The sequence below is a fragment of the Mytilus edulis genome, chromosome 12 (genome assembly GCF_963676685.1).
Source record: "Mytilus edulis chromosome 12, xbMytEdul2.2, whole genome shotgun sequence".
In the NCBI taxonomy this organism is placed as follows: Eukaryota; Metazoa; Mollusca; class Bivalvia; order Mytilida; family Mytilidae; genus Mytilus; species Mytilus edulis.
Window position 1 is genome coordinate 62,452,233 of NC_092355.1, and position 15,911 is coordinate 62,468,143.

Consider the following 15,911-nt stretch of genomic DNA (forward strand, 5'->3'; position numbering starts at 1 on the left):
TATCAAATCCTGACATTCCGAAATTCGAAAAAAGTTATCCTTGACCCCGAAAGTGTCGATCCCGAAATCCCAAACTTAAAAACACGTGATCCCGACATCCCGAAAAAGGTCCTGTCCCCTCTCATTTAACTTGCGTTTAAAAAGATGACGTAACTTAAAAACTTCCCTCTAATTTGCTTCCCTTGAACACTTTTTGGCCCCTTCCTCGTCATTTTCCTCTACATTTCTTTAAAAGTCATATACTCTTTAGTCCATTTACTGTAACAGCTATTTTGTGTTTTTGATTCGGTTTCCATGTATTTGTGTCTTATATGAAGGAGGATTTAGGTCATGTTTTCCTAAACATCTTATTGATATTTGTCCGCCATGACGGGACATCACCAAGGTTCCTGTAAAATTTTGACTTCACAATACAAAATAACTGATGCCACAATGGAAACGGGGTTGTTGTTTGAAGTTGGACAGATTATCTGGTCAGCTGACAATGGTTAGTGATATTAGGTGACTTGAATCTAAGAGTCATTTGCTTAAATCAGTTCCAATAATGCATTGGACATACACAAAATGTAAGGTTTTTCTGTTGGTCAAGTGACAATTTTTATACAACAGCAAAACCAAATTTTTGCGTCGTATAATGGTATGATGTTGTCGTCGTCTCTTCGTCCGAAGACACATTTAGTTTCCAGACAATAACTTTAGTTTTAGTGAATGGATTTTTATAAATTTTAAACAGAAGGTTTAATACCACTAAAGGAAGGTTGGTATTGATATTGGGGGCTGGGTCCCAATAGTTTAGGAATTACGGGCCAAAAAAGGGCCCGAATAAGTATTTTTCTTGGTTTTCGCACACTAACTTAAGTATAAGTGAATAGAAATCAATGAAATTTAAACACAAGGTTAATGATCACAATAGGAAGGTTAGGATTGATTTTTGGAGTTTTGGTCCGAACAGTGAAGGAATTAAGGGCCCTAAAACTAAAAGGGTCAAAATAAGCATTTTTCTTGGTTTTCGCACAACAACTTTACTGCAAATGAATAGAAATCAATGGCATTTAAACACAAGGTTAATAACCTCAAAAGGAAGATTGGAATTGATTTTGGGAGTTTTGGTCCCAACAGTGTAGGAATTAGGGTTCAAAACTAAAGGGTTCAAAATTAAACTTTGTTTGATTTTATTAAAAATTTAATTATTGGTGTTCCTTGAAATGCTGAATCTAACCGTGTATTTAGAATCTTGATTTTTATTTATTTTTAAATTGGTCTACGTCATTAAACTGAACTTTATTAGATTTCTTAAAAAAATTGAATTCTTGGGTTCCCCAACTGATCCGGGTTCGACCTCTGCTGTGTATAAAGCTGCACCCTGCGGAGCATCTAGTTGTAATATGTACAACAATCAAACATCAACCCACACCAAACTGAATGTATTGAAAGACATCTAGAGGTCAATATACTGTCTGGAACAGAAGACAAAAAAAAAAGAAAAATATAGCGAATTTTGGAAAATTTATATTATTACATGTACATACATTTGAAATATTTAAGATATATTGTTTCAATTGTTTTAGGTTCCACCTAGCTACCATTTTAGAAAACTGGGATTTCAATGCTAGTCTATTAGAGGGATATTTGATTTTCATTGGTTGAACAATAGATATGGATTCTTATTTTATCATGAAGTCAGATTTGAAAATGACTTGGGATATGAAGTTGTCAGTAAAGACAGAATGTCAGTTTTAGTCTTATATATGTACTTTAAAATTTTAGTCTTACATGTATATAATTATGTGTAGTACATATATCACTGATACAGTGGCAATGGTAAATAGACACTGAAAAATCTTAGATAACATTTTATAGTTTTGAATGTTTGTTCATCAGTTGACTAAAATTAGGTGGAGGTGTGTTCTTATTTCCAACAGAGGGGTACTCAACCTATATCAATTTGTGCATGAAGCAAATTGATAGTTGCTAGATACTGAATGATTATACCACAATAAAGTTTTAATCTGTATATATATACTTAAAATACGAATAGAATAAATCATGTCTTTTTCAGGACTTCTGATCCAACCATGTAGTATGGCATGTTATTGAGATATATGGTTTTGGTCGATGGATGTTCATGAAGGACCTGTAGTACAAAGTATATCACTGGATTTAGCTCTCTGTCTAAGTGTACTATTAAAGTACTTTGCTTTGAGCTCAGTTCATTGTTATGCAATTCATTCTTTGTGAAATAAAGATTTGACAGACAACTCTCATGTACAAGGATTTGTCTAAGAAGTATCACCTCTATGTACAATGTAAGTAATAGGTAGATAAAAGCATTCTGTTTCGATTTGAACCAAACATTATATGTCCATTGACCAAATTTAAAAAAAAGACCAAATTTACCCGACAATGCTTCTTCCGCTACTAGCAATATGATGCTAGATTGTTATAATACATATGTACTGCCTATTGATAACCCGGTCCTGAGTGTAAATGGTCCTTCAATTATGTTTTTAAAAAATGGATAAGGCCTATCAGGCCTACTCGATTTCTTAAACTATATTTTATTGTACATGTTCAACATTTTTCATTCATTTGTTTATTTCTTAATTTGTGTGAATTAACATTGTTACAGTAAATGTTAATTACTACACTTTCATACCACAACTAATACTGTATTGGTACATGTATCACTTATATTTGTATCCATATAAAAAAAATGAAAAGAGAATTATTTTGCATAACCTTTTGAATACTATTACTTTTTAAGACATATTAAGACTAATTAAGTAGCTGTTGATAATATCCACTTGACATATTTGAAATTCTATCAGATTACTTTTGGAGCAGTTATACATTGTAAGTCATTGAAGCATGCTCACAAAGGTTCTTTTGGTGAAATCATTGTCATATTGGTCAAAATTTTTCTTTGCTTCGACCAGATTTGGAGGAGATATTATCAAAGAATTGATAAAAATCAGCACACAGGTTACTTCCTAGATCATCTAGCCCCAAGCATCATGTCAGGCATTGTCATTACTAAAAATTATACCAATAAATGTATTCTAATCTGAGGAACAATTTAACAAAAAAAAATTACTAATGATACTGATGATCCACCACAAAATAATATAAATAGAACTATACAAATAGTAAGCAAATACATATAAAAAAGATCTGGTATGAGTGCCAATGAGACAATTCTCCACAAGAGACCAAAATGACACAGAACTTAACAACTACAGGTCACCATATGGCCATCAACAATGAGCAAAGCCAATAACCCTATTATCAGCTATAAAAGGCCCCGAAATGACAATGTAAAACAATTCAAACAAGAAAACTAACGGCCTTATTTATGTACAAAAAATAAACGAAAAGCGAATATGTAACACACAAACAAACGACAACCACTGAATTACAGGCTACTTATATCATGTTATCAAATCTATATATCATCTCCCATTTAGAAAAAAAAACACATGAAAAAATGAACCTATTATGTGTTGCTCTCCTGGCTACAAAATGTATCCCAAATCAAAGATGTGGAACATATTCTATCATAATCAGTTGGTAACTAATGTAATTACTGTCTCTTTCATACCCGTCTTGAACATAGAAAATAAATATTAAATAAACAATACTCCTAATGCTCAGGTTGGTTGTCATGGTGCAACACAGTTAATAACACCATATAGGAAAGCATAGAACTCCCATTTGTCACAAGACACTGTCAAACATCCAAACATACTATCCACACTCATCTGTGTCCACACTTGTTATATTCTAAATATATTGTTCAACGTCTCACAAGTCTTTGTTAAGATAAACCCTACAGGAACAAAGAACAATGATTTAAAGATTATTCTTATGAACCCGAAATATCTTTTTTGATGGAAGGTTTTAAAAAAAACACAATCGTATTGATAAAACAGTGGGTGAATATTCTAATAATCAAGGAAGAAAGTTAGTCTTGTTATCATATTACAACTTAATATTCGATACAAAACTTTAAAAAAATCATTTCATACCACTAAAGTACAAACTATGCTCTTGACTTCAAATATTATAAATTAACCATTTACAGTATTTGTATATAAGAAATGTATGCACTGTAGAATCCTGAGCATTAGCTAAGTATAAAATAAACGAATTTATTAATTATAGCAATAACCCCTATACTCCCTAAGATCATAACGGAGTATAGGGGTTATTGCTATAATTAATAAATTCGTTTATTTTATACTTAGCTAATGCTCAGGATAAAATTCGAATATCACGTCCCAGGTCATGTGTAAAGTTTGACCAAATCTATGGCTTCAATGAATTTTTGCTTAAACAACTCATGTATCACAATATGCTATGCCTTGTGTTAAAGTCAAAGAAAAATAAAATGATACCTGTTAATAGTCTAATTGTCTCGTGCAAAATGTTTTTAATAGTTAAATATGTAAGAGTTTCGTCAAACAGACTTAAAACCAGCATCACCATGTTTATCTGTTGAACGCTTTTTGGACATATTTCTAATATTATTTTACATATCTGATCTCAACGATTGAGCTCGACCTTCTCAAGTGCTATATAAGAGAAAGTATAATTATCGCATGACAAATTGTAGTTATATTCTAAACATATTGTTCAACGCCTCACAAGTCTTTGTTAATATGAAACCTACCAAAACAAAGACAAATGATTTAAAGATTATTATTATAAATACACAAAATAACTGTTTGAATGGAAGATTTTTAAAAGAACAATGTTATAGGGAAGATATTAATAGAATTTCTATGGTTTAATAGTCAAGTGAGATAAAGATCAGTCAAACTTGGTATTGTATAACAACAAAATTACAAATTATCTACTTGAATTCAATTATTACAAATCAACCGTTTACAGTAGATGTATTTAAGAAATATATGCACTGTAGAGCATAAAGAAGGATATGGGTTATTGTGAGAATTAAAAGAAAACAAAATAAAAAAGAAGGGCACATCACAACACAAAAAAAAAGAAAAGATAAACTGAGTTATGGCTCATGGAAACAGACGAAAACGAAGACGAAACATAGTTCTATATAATATTTTTTTCTCATAATTCATTTGTTGATGACATAAGTATGATACCACAGTTTAAGTTTTTTTAATTTTCATATTTTCATTGGGATGCAACGTGTAAAACGTTCATAATTGTTTTTGTAGAAAGAAGCTTAGTACGTAATTTGTGTTGGTCAACGCTTTTAAACCATTATAAATGCAGGTAAGGGTTATTTTGTAAATATTAAGACAAAGCTATTATATAAACACAATCAAACAGTCGGTTTTTTTACATTATTCATTTGTTGATGACATAAGCATGATAATCCCTGCTTATTTTAATTGTTTACTATACACAAATTCTTATATCTTTAATAATAGGGATTTGAAGGGCTAAACGTTCATATATTTTTAGTATGAAGCTTTGAACGCAAAATTATTGGTCAGCGCGTGGATACCTCAAGAGAAGAAGCTACGGATTTTGTTAAATTTTAAGTTTTTAAGTGTATTGGCATGATGCATTACATTCTAACAACAACTGTATTATAATTTGATTTGCCTTGTGTCTCAATTGAAGAAAACATAAAACGATACCTGCTAAATAAAGGCAACAGTAGTATACCGCTGTTCTAACTCATAAATCCATGGAAAAAAAATCGGGGTAAGAAACTAAAACCGAGGGAAACGCATTAAATATAAGAGGAGAACAACGACACAACACTACAATGTAACACACACAGAAACGGAACAAGCATCAGACAAAATCCCACGAGAATAACAAATATAACATCAAAACCAAATACATAAATTTGGGATAGACAAGTACCGTGACATGTCTTTTCGCAATGTGAAATCACAAATAGTCTCAATGTTTAATGCAATATTTTTGTGGTTAAAAGTTGAAGAAATGAGTTTAAAAGACTTTGAACCAGAATGTTGACTTGTTTAATACTTCACGGACATATTTTGAATATTATTTGAAATTTCTGTTCTCATCGATATAAGAGAGGGTATGCAGTTATCGCATGACAAATTGCGGTTATAAATTGCAAGAGTTTTGTGGCATATTAATAAAATTATATGAACGAATCAAAACAACTGAAAGAAAACAAAAATACTTACGTCCAGGCATCTAGAATCTGCTACAAAAAATGACCTGTGAGTATCAATTCATGACATTGTTCAATTACACTCCAAGTTGAAAATATGAATTACACAAATCTTTAGAATTATCAAAAACATTATGAAAATATAAGGTTCGCCATACATAAAGTCGGAGTAACACTACATTGCGTCTTTTTACTAAATGATCGATTGACAATGTAGTTGTCTTTATTTAAACTATATGTGCGCTTGGGTAAATACGAATGCCACTTGATCATGTTCTTTGTTATGAGGTATTAAACATATCTTCTGCATTGTCTGTAAAACAAATGCTAAGTAATTGCATATGTCTGATCTTGTCTCCACGGAAATTTTTTAAATAACTAAACAATATTTGTTTTTATTTTAACTTAAATGTTAACACCACAAAAAAAAATAGGAGTTAGCATTACAAAAACATAAAATTAAAGTGTTGATACAATTAACCAACCAAATAAATATTGATATACTACAAAGAAAATTAGAATTTTTATTTTTAAGGGTATGCACTTGATGCAATCTAATGGTTATGTTCCAGACCATACGAGTATTTGGACCGTACGCGTACGGTCTGGACCGTATACGTATACTCGTACGGTCCGACCATACGCGTACGGTCGGACCGTATGAGTATACTCGTACGGTCCAGCTGACCATACATGTTTTTGGTATCATATGGGTTAAATTAAAAAAAATAAACAATAACCAAAAATTTGTAGCTTTAGTTCTCCAAGATGCTATTTTTACATCAGATGGGTAAGTGATAAAGCGTACAATTGAAATTAAATGTTTGTTTAATTCTATATCTCCACTTTTGTACTCTCGCTCCAGTTGTCACTAACTACCATAAGGAATGTTGTGTTTTTTTATTAATTTACATTTACATGTTTGCGGTCCATTCATGTTCCTTTGCATATGCATTTTTTTTTTTAAAGTTCACAAATATTATAAAACAATTGTCCTTGTACGTTTTGTTTACATCCGTTAACCTCAATTTGAATGAGTATACTGGCATGCTAATTACAGGAGATTAACAGATTAAACTAGCGTGATCTTTTTAAAAAGTTAGAATATTAAGTTTTCATTTCAATATCAATTGAACTTTTTATATTAATTTGAGATATAAATTTTTTTTATCTGTTATTTACATTTGTATCTGATAAACTTGACCATCTTCTTAATATTAGTTGGACCGTACGCGTACGGTCCGACCGTATGCGTATTTTGAAAAAGTACGCATACGGTCCAGACCGTACGCGTACGGTCCAAATACTCATACGGTCTGGAACAGTTATATTAAACAAATCTGGTATTTTAACGAATTAAAGGTAATTATAGGTACCTGTAACAGACGCATTCGCATAAGATGCAAAGTAAACACATCATATTCTGTAAAATTTTGCGGCTTTCCATTTTTTTTAAAGAAGCCATGACCTGTTGGTGACCTTCTGCTGTTGTTTTTTTTCTATGGTCGGGTTGTTGTCTCTTTAGCACATTCCCCATTTCCATTCTTAATTTTATTTTCTTGCTTTTTTTTTTATAAAAAAAAACATTGCCATCCTAGAAACAAGAATGTAGTCTGGTTGAAAATCGCTCTGTTTCAAACTTTTTATTTTAAACTGACATTATCAAGCTGGCTTGAATTCTTGATTGACAACATCTTTGTCACATTTGTAGAACGCGCATTTCAACAAACCATCGGAATAACTTTTCTATCAGTTTAATTGAGGTCTGGATCTGGTATGTTAGTAACTACTGTTTGTTCTTCATTAAGAGGGACGAAAGATACCAAAGGGACAGTCAAACTCATAACTCTAAAACAAACTGACAACGCCATGGCTAAAAATGAAAAAGACAATCAGAAAAAAAATAGTACACATGACACAACATAGAAAACTAAAGAATAAACAATACGAACCCCACCAAAAACTAGGGGTGATCTCAGGTGATCCGGAAGGGTAAGCAGATCCTGTTCCACATGTGGCACCCGTCGTGTTGCTTATGTGATTACAAATCCGGTAAATAGTCTAATTCGGTAGGTCACATTCATGAAAGGGAAGGGGATTGTAATTACGACGTTAAGAACATATCCGATATCATATGTGAAACGGTTATTCCATAACGGTCAATCAACTCGTGATGGCGTCCGTAAAATTTACGAAGGGATGATTTCAACTTCACCATTTGGAACTCTTGGTTTAATAGCTTCCTTGTGAGCAGTAACCCTCATTAATTTATGTATCATAGTCATTTTGTTTACTTTCTTTTGTTACCTAATCTGACATCGGACTCGAACTACTTGTGAACTGAGTTTCACTGTGCGTTTTATTGTGTTATTGTTTTTCTACATTAGATACGTATAGAGGGGGGGGGGTTGAGATCCCAAAATACATGTTTAGCCCCGCTGCATGTTTGCGTCTGTACCAAGTGAGGAGCCTCTGACCTTTTTTTAGTCTTTTTTGGTCTCCGGTTGTTGTCTGCTCGTTTGTGGCTTTGTACAAAAATTACGTAGGAAGAAAGCAAATAAGTTAGCAGTATCCTTTTCAGTTACTTTCTGCTTAATAGATGATGTTCTCTTATTAAATAATTCCTAATTTGGAAAGTAAAGTGAACTATTCCTGCGAACATGAGATAAGGGTAACAACATATACAGTTAAGTCTACCCCTTTACATTTACTTCCATCTAAAAATTGACAAGAAAGGTTATGTTAAAAACCAAATATAACGACAACATAAATGATTTCAATAATGCAACATTTTGGAACCGTAGATAACAATTTCTTGTTTTGGGTTATGATGGATCTTATTTTGTGAGGAACCACAATGATTGTACCAGAACATACACTAAAGATAAAAATCCTGGACTTTTTAATCCACAATACATTGGTTGCGTTGGAGGATTGGTAATTCCACACACCGTCGTTGTTGCATTCGAATGAAGCAGAATTTCTTTAGACAACAAACAAAAAGAAAAAGCACATCGTAATTCTTTAATTTATGTTGAGATATAATGATGACGTCCTATCGCTGAACTATATTTCAGTCAGCACTTGCATTTTATACATCTCAATGAGCTAGAAATTAAGAATTACCTTCATCTTTCCTTCAATATTGACACAGGTGGACGACATCACATTTAAATCTATGACAAACGGGATAATTTTAAATTCCCAATTATTAATTTCCCATTTCTAAGCAGTAAGATACCCGTTATATGGTGTTTATATATCTCAATTGATTTGTTATGCTCGTGCACGTATACTGTATATGGACTCCATACATTCACGTGTGCTCCTTGTACAGATATTGCTCCAACAGATCTAGAGTTACGGGAAGGAAGGGCTAACTAACAAAATGTTTAACCATGTGTTAGATTGTGGTTGACCTTCTACGTTGACTGTCTGCTGTACCGAATGCGACCTCTTCCTTAATATGTCTGTTTTGTCGGTATTCATATATCCAGCATTCACGTATTTATTTATGATGTTTTTTTTGTAAACCTCATACCAAAACCAATAACAACAATGTTCCTGGATATTTTGTTATGTCTTATCGCTTGTCCTCTGAATTCTGTGCTTCAGTATAGTTCACATGTCGTTTTTTCAGTATAGTTAATTTCCATTTTCCAGGAATGCATCATTAGGACAGTCCAAATGAGTATGACTATTCCATAATACAGCATTAAGTCATACTCATTATAATTATTTGTACTAGTATTGTGAACAAAATTGTGAATTTGTGTATCACATGTTGTTATGTAATATTTTATCATTTATTTATGCACTTCTCTGTACTTAGTACTCTTGTGTTTGTATGTAGTTTATTCCTGTCACGTAGTTTTGTCATTATAGCTATGTGATATTACTGGGATTTTTTTCTAGCCATCAAACCAGGACCAAAGCACATTTTCTATTCTTAAAATATTTTGTATCAAGTCAGGAAAATGGCAGATTTTATCAAATAGTCCTTTTTGATGTTAATGATGTATGCTGACGTATTTTTATTTATTTCTGTTGCAGTTCAGTCTTTCTGCATCTCCGTAGATTTTATCTTACAATTGGTATGTTTCCGTGGGATTTAGTTTGTAATCCAGATTTGTTTTCTCTTAATATATTTATGATTTTTGAACAGGGGTATACAGCTGTTGCCAATAATAATGGACGCCATCACGGAATGAGTGACCGTATGGAAATTCCAAATATCTGTTTCACAGATGATAGCAGATATGTTCTTGATGTCGTTTTACAATTTCCTAACTTTTGTGACCGACCGAATCAGACTGATTACTCGGTTTCTCTAACGTGCGCAACACAACATGTGGATCAGGATCTTCTTGTTATGACAAAGAATCTAAGAATATCACAGAGTTTATTGGTGGTGGGGGAGAGGGGTCTTGTTGCTTAGTAAGTATTTTGACATGCTGAGAATTGTGTAGACATTTTGTCTGTTGGCCTTTTTTATTTATCCATTGCGTTGTCATTTTATTTTCCAGTTATGAGTTTGAATTGTCCCTTTGGAACACATGTATCTTTTGCCTCTCTCCTACACATACTCATATCATGCGAGACAACCAAACCCGTGTGTAAAAGACATCATGCCCATGTGTGAGACAACAAGCCCGTGTACTCTCTCCTACAAATACTCATATTGAAAGACTCAATCATACCCATGTGTGAGACAACTATGCCTGTGTACTCTCTCATACACATACTCATACTGAAAGACTCAATCATACCCATGTGTGGGACAACTAAGCCCGTGTACTCTCGCCTACAAATACTCATACTGAAAGACTCAATCATACCCATGTGTGAGACAATTATGCCCGTGTACTCTCTCCTACAAATACTCATACTGAAAGACTCAATCATACCCATGCATGAGACAACTAAGCCCGTGTACTCTCTTCTACAAATACTTATACTGAAAGACTCAATCATACCCATGGATGAGACAACTAAGCCTGTGTACTCTCTTCTACAAATACTCATACTGAAAGACTCAATCATACCCATCTGTGAGACAACTAAGCCCGTGTACTCTCTCCTACAAATACTTACACTGAAAGACTCAATCGTACCCATGTGTGATGAGACAACTAAGCCCGTGTAGTCTCTCCTACAAATACTCACACTGAAAGACTCAATCATACCCATGTGTGAGACAACTAAGCCCATGTACTCTTTCCTACACATACTCATACTGAAAGACTCAATCATACCCATGTGTGAGACAACTAAGCCCGTGTACTCTCTCCTACACATACTCATACTGAAAGACTCAATCATACCCATGTGTGAAACAACTATGCCCGTGTACTCTCTCCTTCACATACTCATACTGAAAGACCCAATCATACCCATGTATGAGACAACTAAGCCCGTGTACTCTCTCCTACAAATACTCATACTGAAAGACTCAATCATCTCCATGTGTGAGACAACTAAGCCCGTGTATATAAGACGTTTTTAAATCCTAAAAAGACAATTACTAGTGAAATATTTGATTGATTTTTAGAGATATATTTAAGACCACTGCAACTGTCAATGATGACAATCCAGAAATTTCGACGGCCAAGATTAAGACCTCGGCTTGATAAAATGTGAACTATATGGAAATCAGTCTACCGATATGGTAGGAAAACGAACAGTCCTAGAAAATGTTTTTTGTATGATTTTTTTTTTTAAATTTGAATTTTCTTCAAAAACACATGTCGCGTCATGTTTCTGTGTTAAAGTCAGTGTAACCATGACATATGTTCTCAAAGACCAGTCTCTATCGACTGACGCATGTTCTAAAGACTTAATAGAAAAACATATGTAACATGCTTTTCACGTAAGTCTGTGTAATCAAGGCACAGCTACTTGGAGACGATATATGCGTTACAAAACAGTAAATGAATCTCATTAAACAAAATCGTTAACAGCTTGTAAGGAACCGTTCAAAATTTTATTTCAAGAGGTTTCTCAATATATATCAGATGAAGACCAAGAAGGCTTGAATCATAAACTTTACTTCTTAGGTTACATGGAATTGCAAATTAATGATTTCAGTGTTTCGTTCAGTCCATTCAATTTATAAATGTGTTTTCTTACCTGTAAAATAACCTGTATAAAACAGCCCGATGGTAAATTCTGCTTACCCTTCCGTTTCACCGGAGTGATAACACGATCTGTTATTGTCAGCTTACCCTTCCGATTCACCGGAGTGATAACACGATCTGTTATTGGATTTGTAAAGCTTAATATTTTTTCTCTACATTGTTTAGTAAATTTGTCCGTCTATTTGTCGCTTTTAGTTGTTGGTCTTGGCGTTGTCAGTTATTTTTTCGAATTATGATTGGTCCCTCCGCAAAACATGTATCGTCCACATTTTTTGGTTTTTAATTTAACCTTACTTTCATTTTGACCAAATCACTACTTTCACTTTAAACAATATTTTTTTTCACATTTGTACTTATTTCAATATATATATACATGCAACTGATAGGACCACTTAAATAGTAAGCATTTCAAAGAAAACAGTAGCCAGAATACTTAGAAAGAAATACCCCATATGATAATTGGGAACTATATTCAAAGACCATGGAAAAAAGGAATTAGCTGTGGTCTGAAGCCAACTGCAATGTTCTTTGTAATGTGTTTCCATAGCAACTAATTGATATTTATTATGAATAATATTAGTTTCTAATTCCTAATCAGTATGGTTTTACAAAGTTAAATAAGAAAAACTTTGAAATTGACGAATATAACCACTTACTTTCTTTTAATCTGCACAATGCAATTTCAAGTTTTGCCAAATTTCAGAAAATTTTGAACAATTTTTTTTTTAACAAAAAAAAACCACACACCCAATTTTCTTCTTGGTAAAAGAGTGATATATGAAGATTAATTTGGAGGCATAACATTAAAAATGTGACGTTGGGAAAAAAATTAAAATCATTTTGAAATTTACTTAAAAAAATGCCTTTTTCAGCAGTTTCAAAAAATGCAAAATCGGCACTTTTCAGATACAAGTTTTAATGTTTTGAATTGATTCAAGACAATGTCTGTTTTCTTTAATGTGTTATTCCATACCTTTATTTGTTCAGTATACCTATGATTTAGGCTAAAAATGTATATTTGTTAAAAATAATGAAAGTTGAAAAACGATGCATTTTGAGATTTTGCTACTCTATTACTGGGCTTATCTATATGGGACCTGTAACCATGGCAACAGAAACCCAAAAACAAAAATGAAAGTTTTTTTTGTTATCAGGGCATCATATGGGCTTAATATTGAAAAGATATTGAAAATCTGTGACATTGGTGTGAACAGTCCCAAGATTTGTTTTGTTTTTTACAGAGAATGACTCTTAATAACATTAACGGTACCAATATCGGAAGGGTAATTTAAGTTTGAGATCCTCGCTCAAAACCTGTTTAATTGATATAATAAGCCAACTTAGATTTGATGTTAATACTAACAACGAACACTTCCTTGGATCTTGTATATCGTTAACAAGAAGCTCAATACCAACAATTATGATACGAGGGCTGATTTTCATTTCTACTATTACATGTATTAATCATCCATGTTAGATGGCAACGTTCCCTTGAAATCATCTTATAGTGTTTATACATCTTAACTTGTTCGATTCAGTCGTGTATGTAACACAGTACTTTATTTTAACGAAAGAAATATCTGTATTACGGGAAAACTATCACACCAGGTTTTTTGATATGACAAACTATTTCAAACATTTACCAAATTTTATCATCTGTACACGGACATCATTTGTAAATATAAATTAACATGCTTATACCTTATACGGCATAAAACACAATAATTCTAAAACGAGTTTTTGGCATGATACGAGTTATGTTCTTCTCATACATTTTTGATGATACGATACTAAACTCATAACGGGAGAGATTATGCATAATTTTCATATGACGAAGACATATTATTTCAATCAATTTAGTTGAGGTCCACAGCTGGCATGTCAGTAACTGCTAGTAATATTTCGTGTGTATCATTGTCATGTTGCTTACTAGTTTCTTTTGTTACCTATTCTGAAATCGGACTCGGACTTCTTTTAAACTGTGCATATTGTATTGTGTTTCTTTTTTCTATACTGGCTTAAGGTATAGGAGGACGGTTCAGATCTCACAAAACATTTTTCGCCTGTACCAGGTCAGGAGCATGAGACTTTTGTTAGTCTTGTATGTTGTTTTTTTTTTTGTTTTTTTTTTTGTTTGTTATATGTTTTGAAGTTTAGATTTGAATAGATAAAGGAAGATGTGGTGTGAGTGCCAATGAGACAACTCTCCATCCAAATAACAATTTAAAAAGTAAACCATTATAGGTTATAGGTTAAAGTACGGCCTTCAACACGGAGCCTTGGCTCACATCGAACAAAAAGCTATAAAGGGCCCCAAAATTACTAGTATAAAACCATTCAAACGGTCTAATCTATATAAACAAAACGAGAAACGAGAAACACGTATATATTACATAAACAAACGACAACTACTGTACATCAGATTCCTGATTTAGGACAGGTGAAGTTTATTATTTCTGAACAAATACAACTTTTACTTAAGGGGCCAGTTGAACCCACCTCCGGGATTTTCTCGCTGCATTACCGACCCAGTGGTTGTATTCGTTTGTCATCTGCTCTTTGATCGGGTTGTCATCTCATTGAGTGAACAGACAATTTTAGCCGTTTGAAATCACAGATTTTTAACAACATGTTTTACAATCAAACCTTCAAAACATGGCTAAAAGACAGTCGTCTGGTAGTTAGTTTTTTTTTCTCAAAGACCAGTACGTGTTAGTATAGATCAGATATTTTCTGAACACCCCTTCTGCATTTATATTTTCTGTATGATGTTTTGCAAGGTAATAGGCAACGCTCATATTTAACGCTTATTTTCTACTGTAAAGTCACTACCAATAGGAACATTCAGACAATCAACTTGGACCTTCTATCAAGTTAGAGGCGAATAACGGTGGAGGGTTGAGGAGCTACACATACGGTTAAAACATAAACGTTTTAGATGTATTGTTCCAATGTTGCATAGTTTAGGTGTCCTATCCCCTTTGACCCCAATCTCAAAGTACACCAGGAACTCTTGTAAAGTCAAACTCATTTGCTATTTTACCTAAAGTAATATTTTTTTCGTTTTCAGTGTTTTTAAGGCGAATTGTACGTCATATAACTACTCAACAGATTTGTTTTAAATTTACAATGTGGATTTTGCTTGTAAAGCTACATCTTTTCCAGATACAAGCTGTTAAAACTAACAGCATGACACACCAAAAATGTAAGGATATATAAAGGAAAATCGTAGAAACGGCAGATATTTTTAGTTGATAATGGTTTTTTTAATTCGTTGGTCTATACAATTTTTTTTTAAATTCGAAATGCGATTCAAAAATTAACGACGAATCCATTGGTGCAAAGAAAGTCCTAAGCAATCGTGCTAGTTTTCGAGCTATATTCTCTTGAAGTTTTACTTTTAGCGGAAAATTTTAAAATATTCGGTGACGTTATTGGTGTCTACTGTAACGTCACCATAAATTCTACTCTATTATACCAATTGTACCGTACAGTAATGTCATAAATGGCTATCACATTTTCCAAAGTATTGGAAATGCTAAAAAGATAAAAGCAAAACTTATTACATTTGTCAAATTCACACACGTGCACGTGATTCTCTACAATTTTACTTTAAAATTTCCTTTTTTCGATAGCTT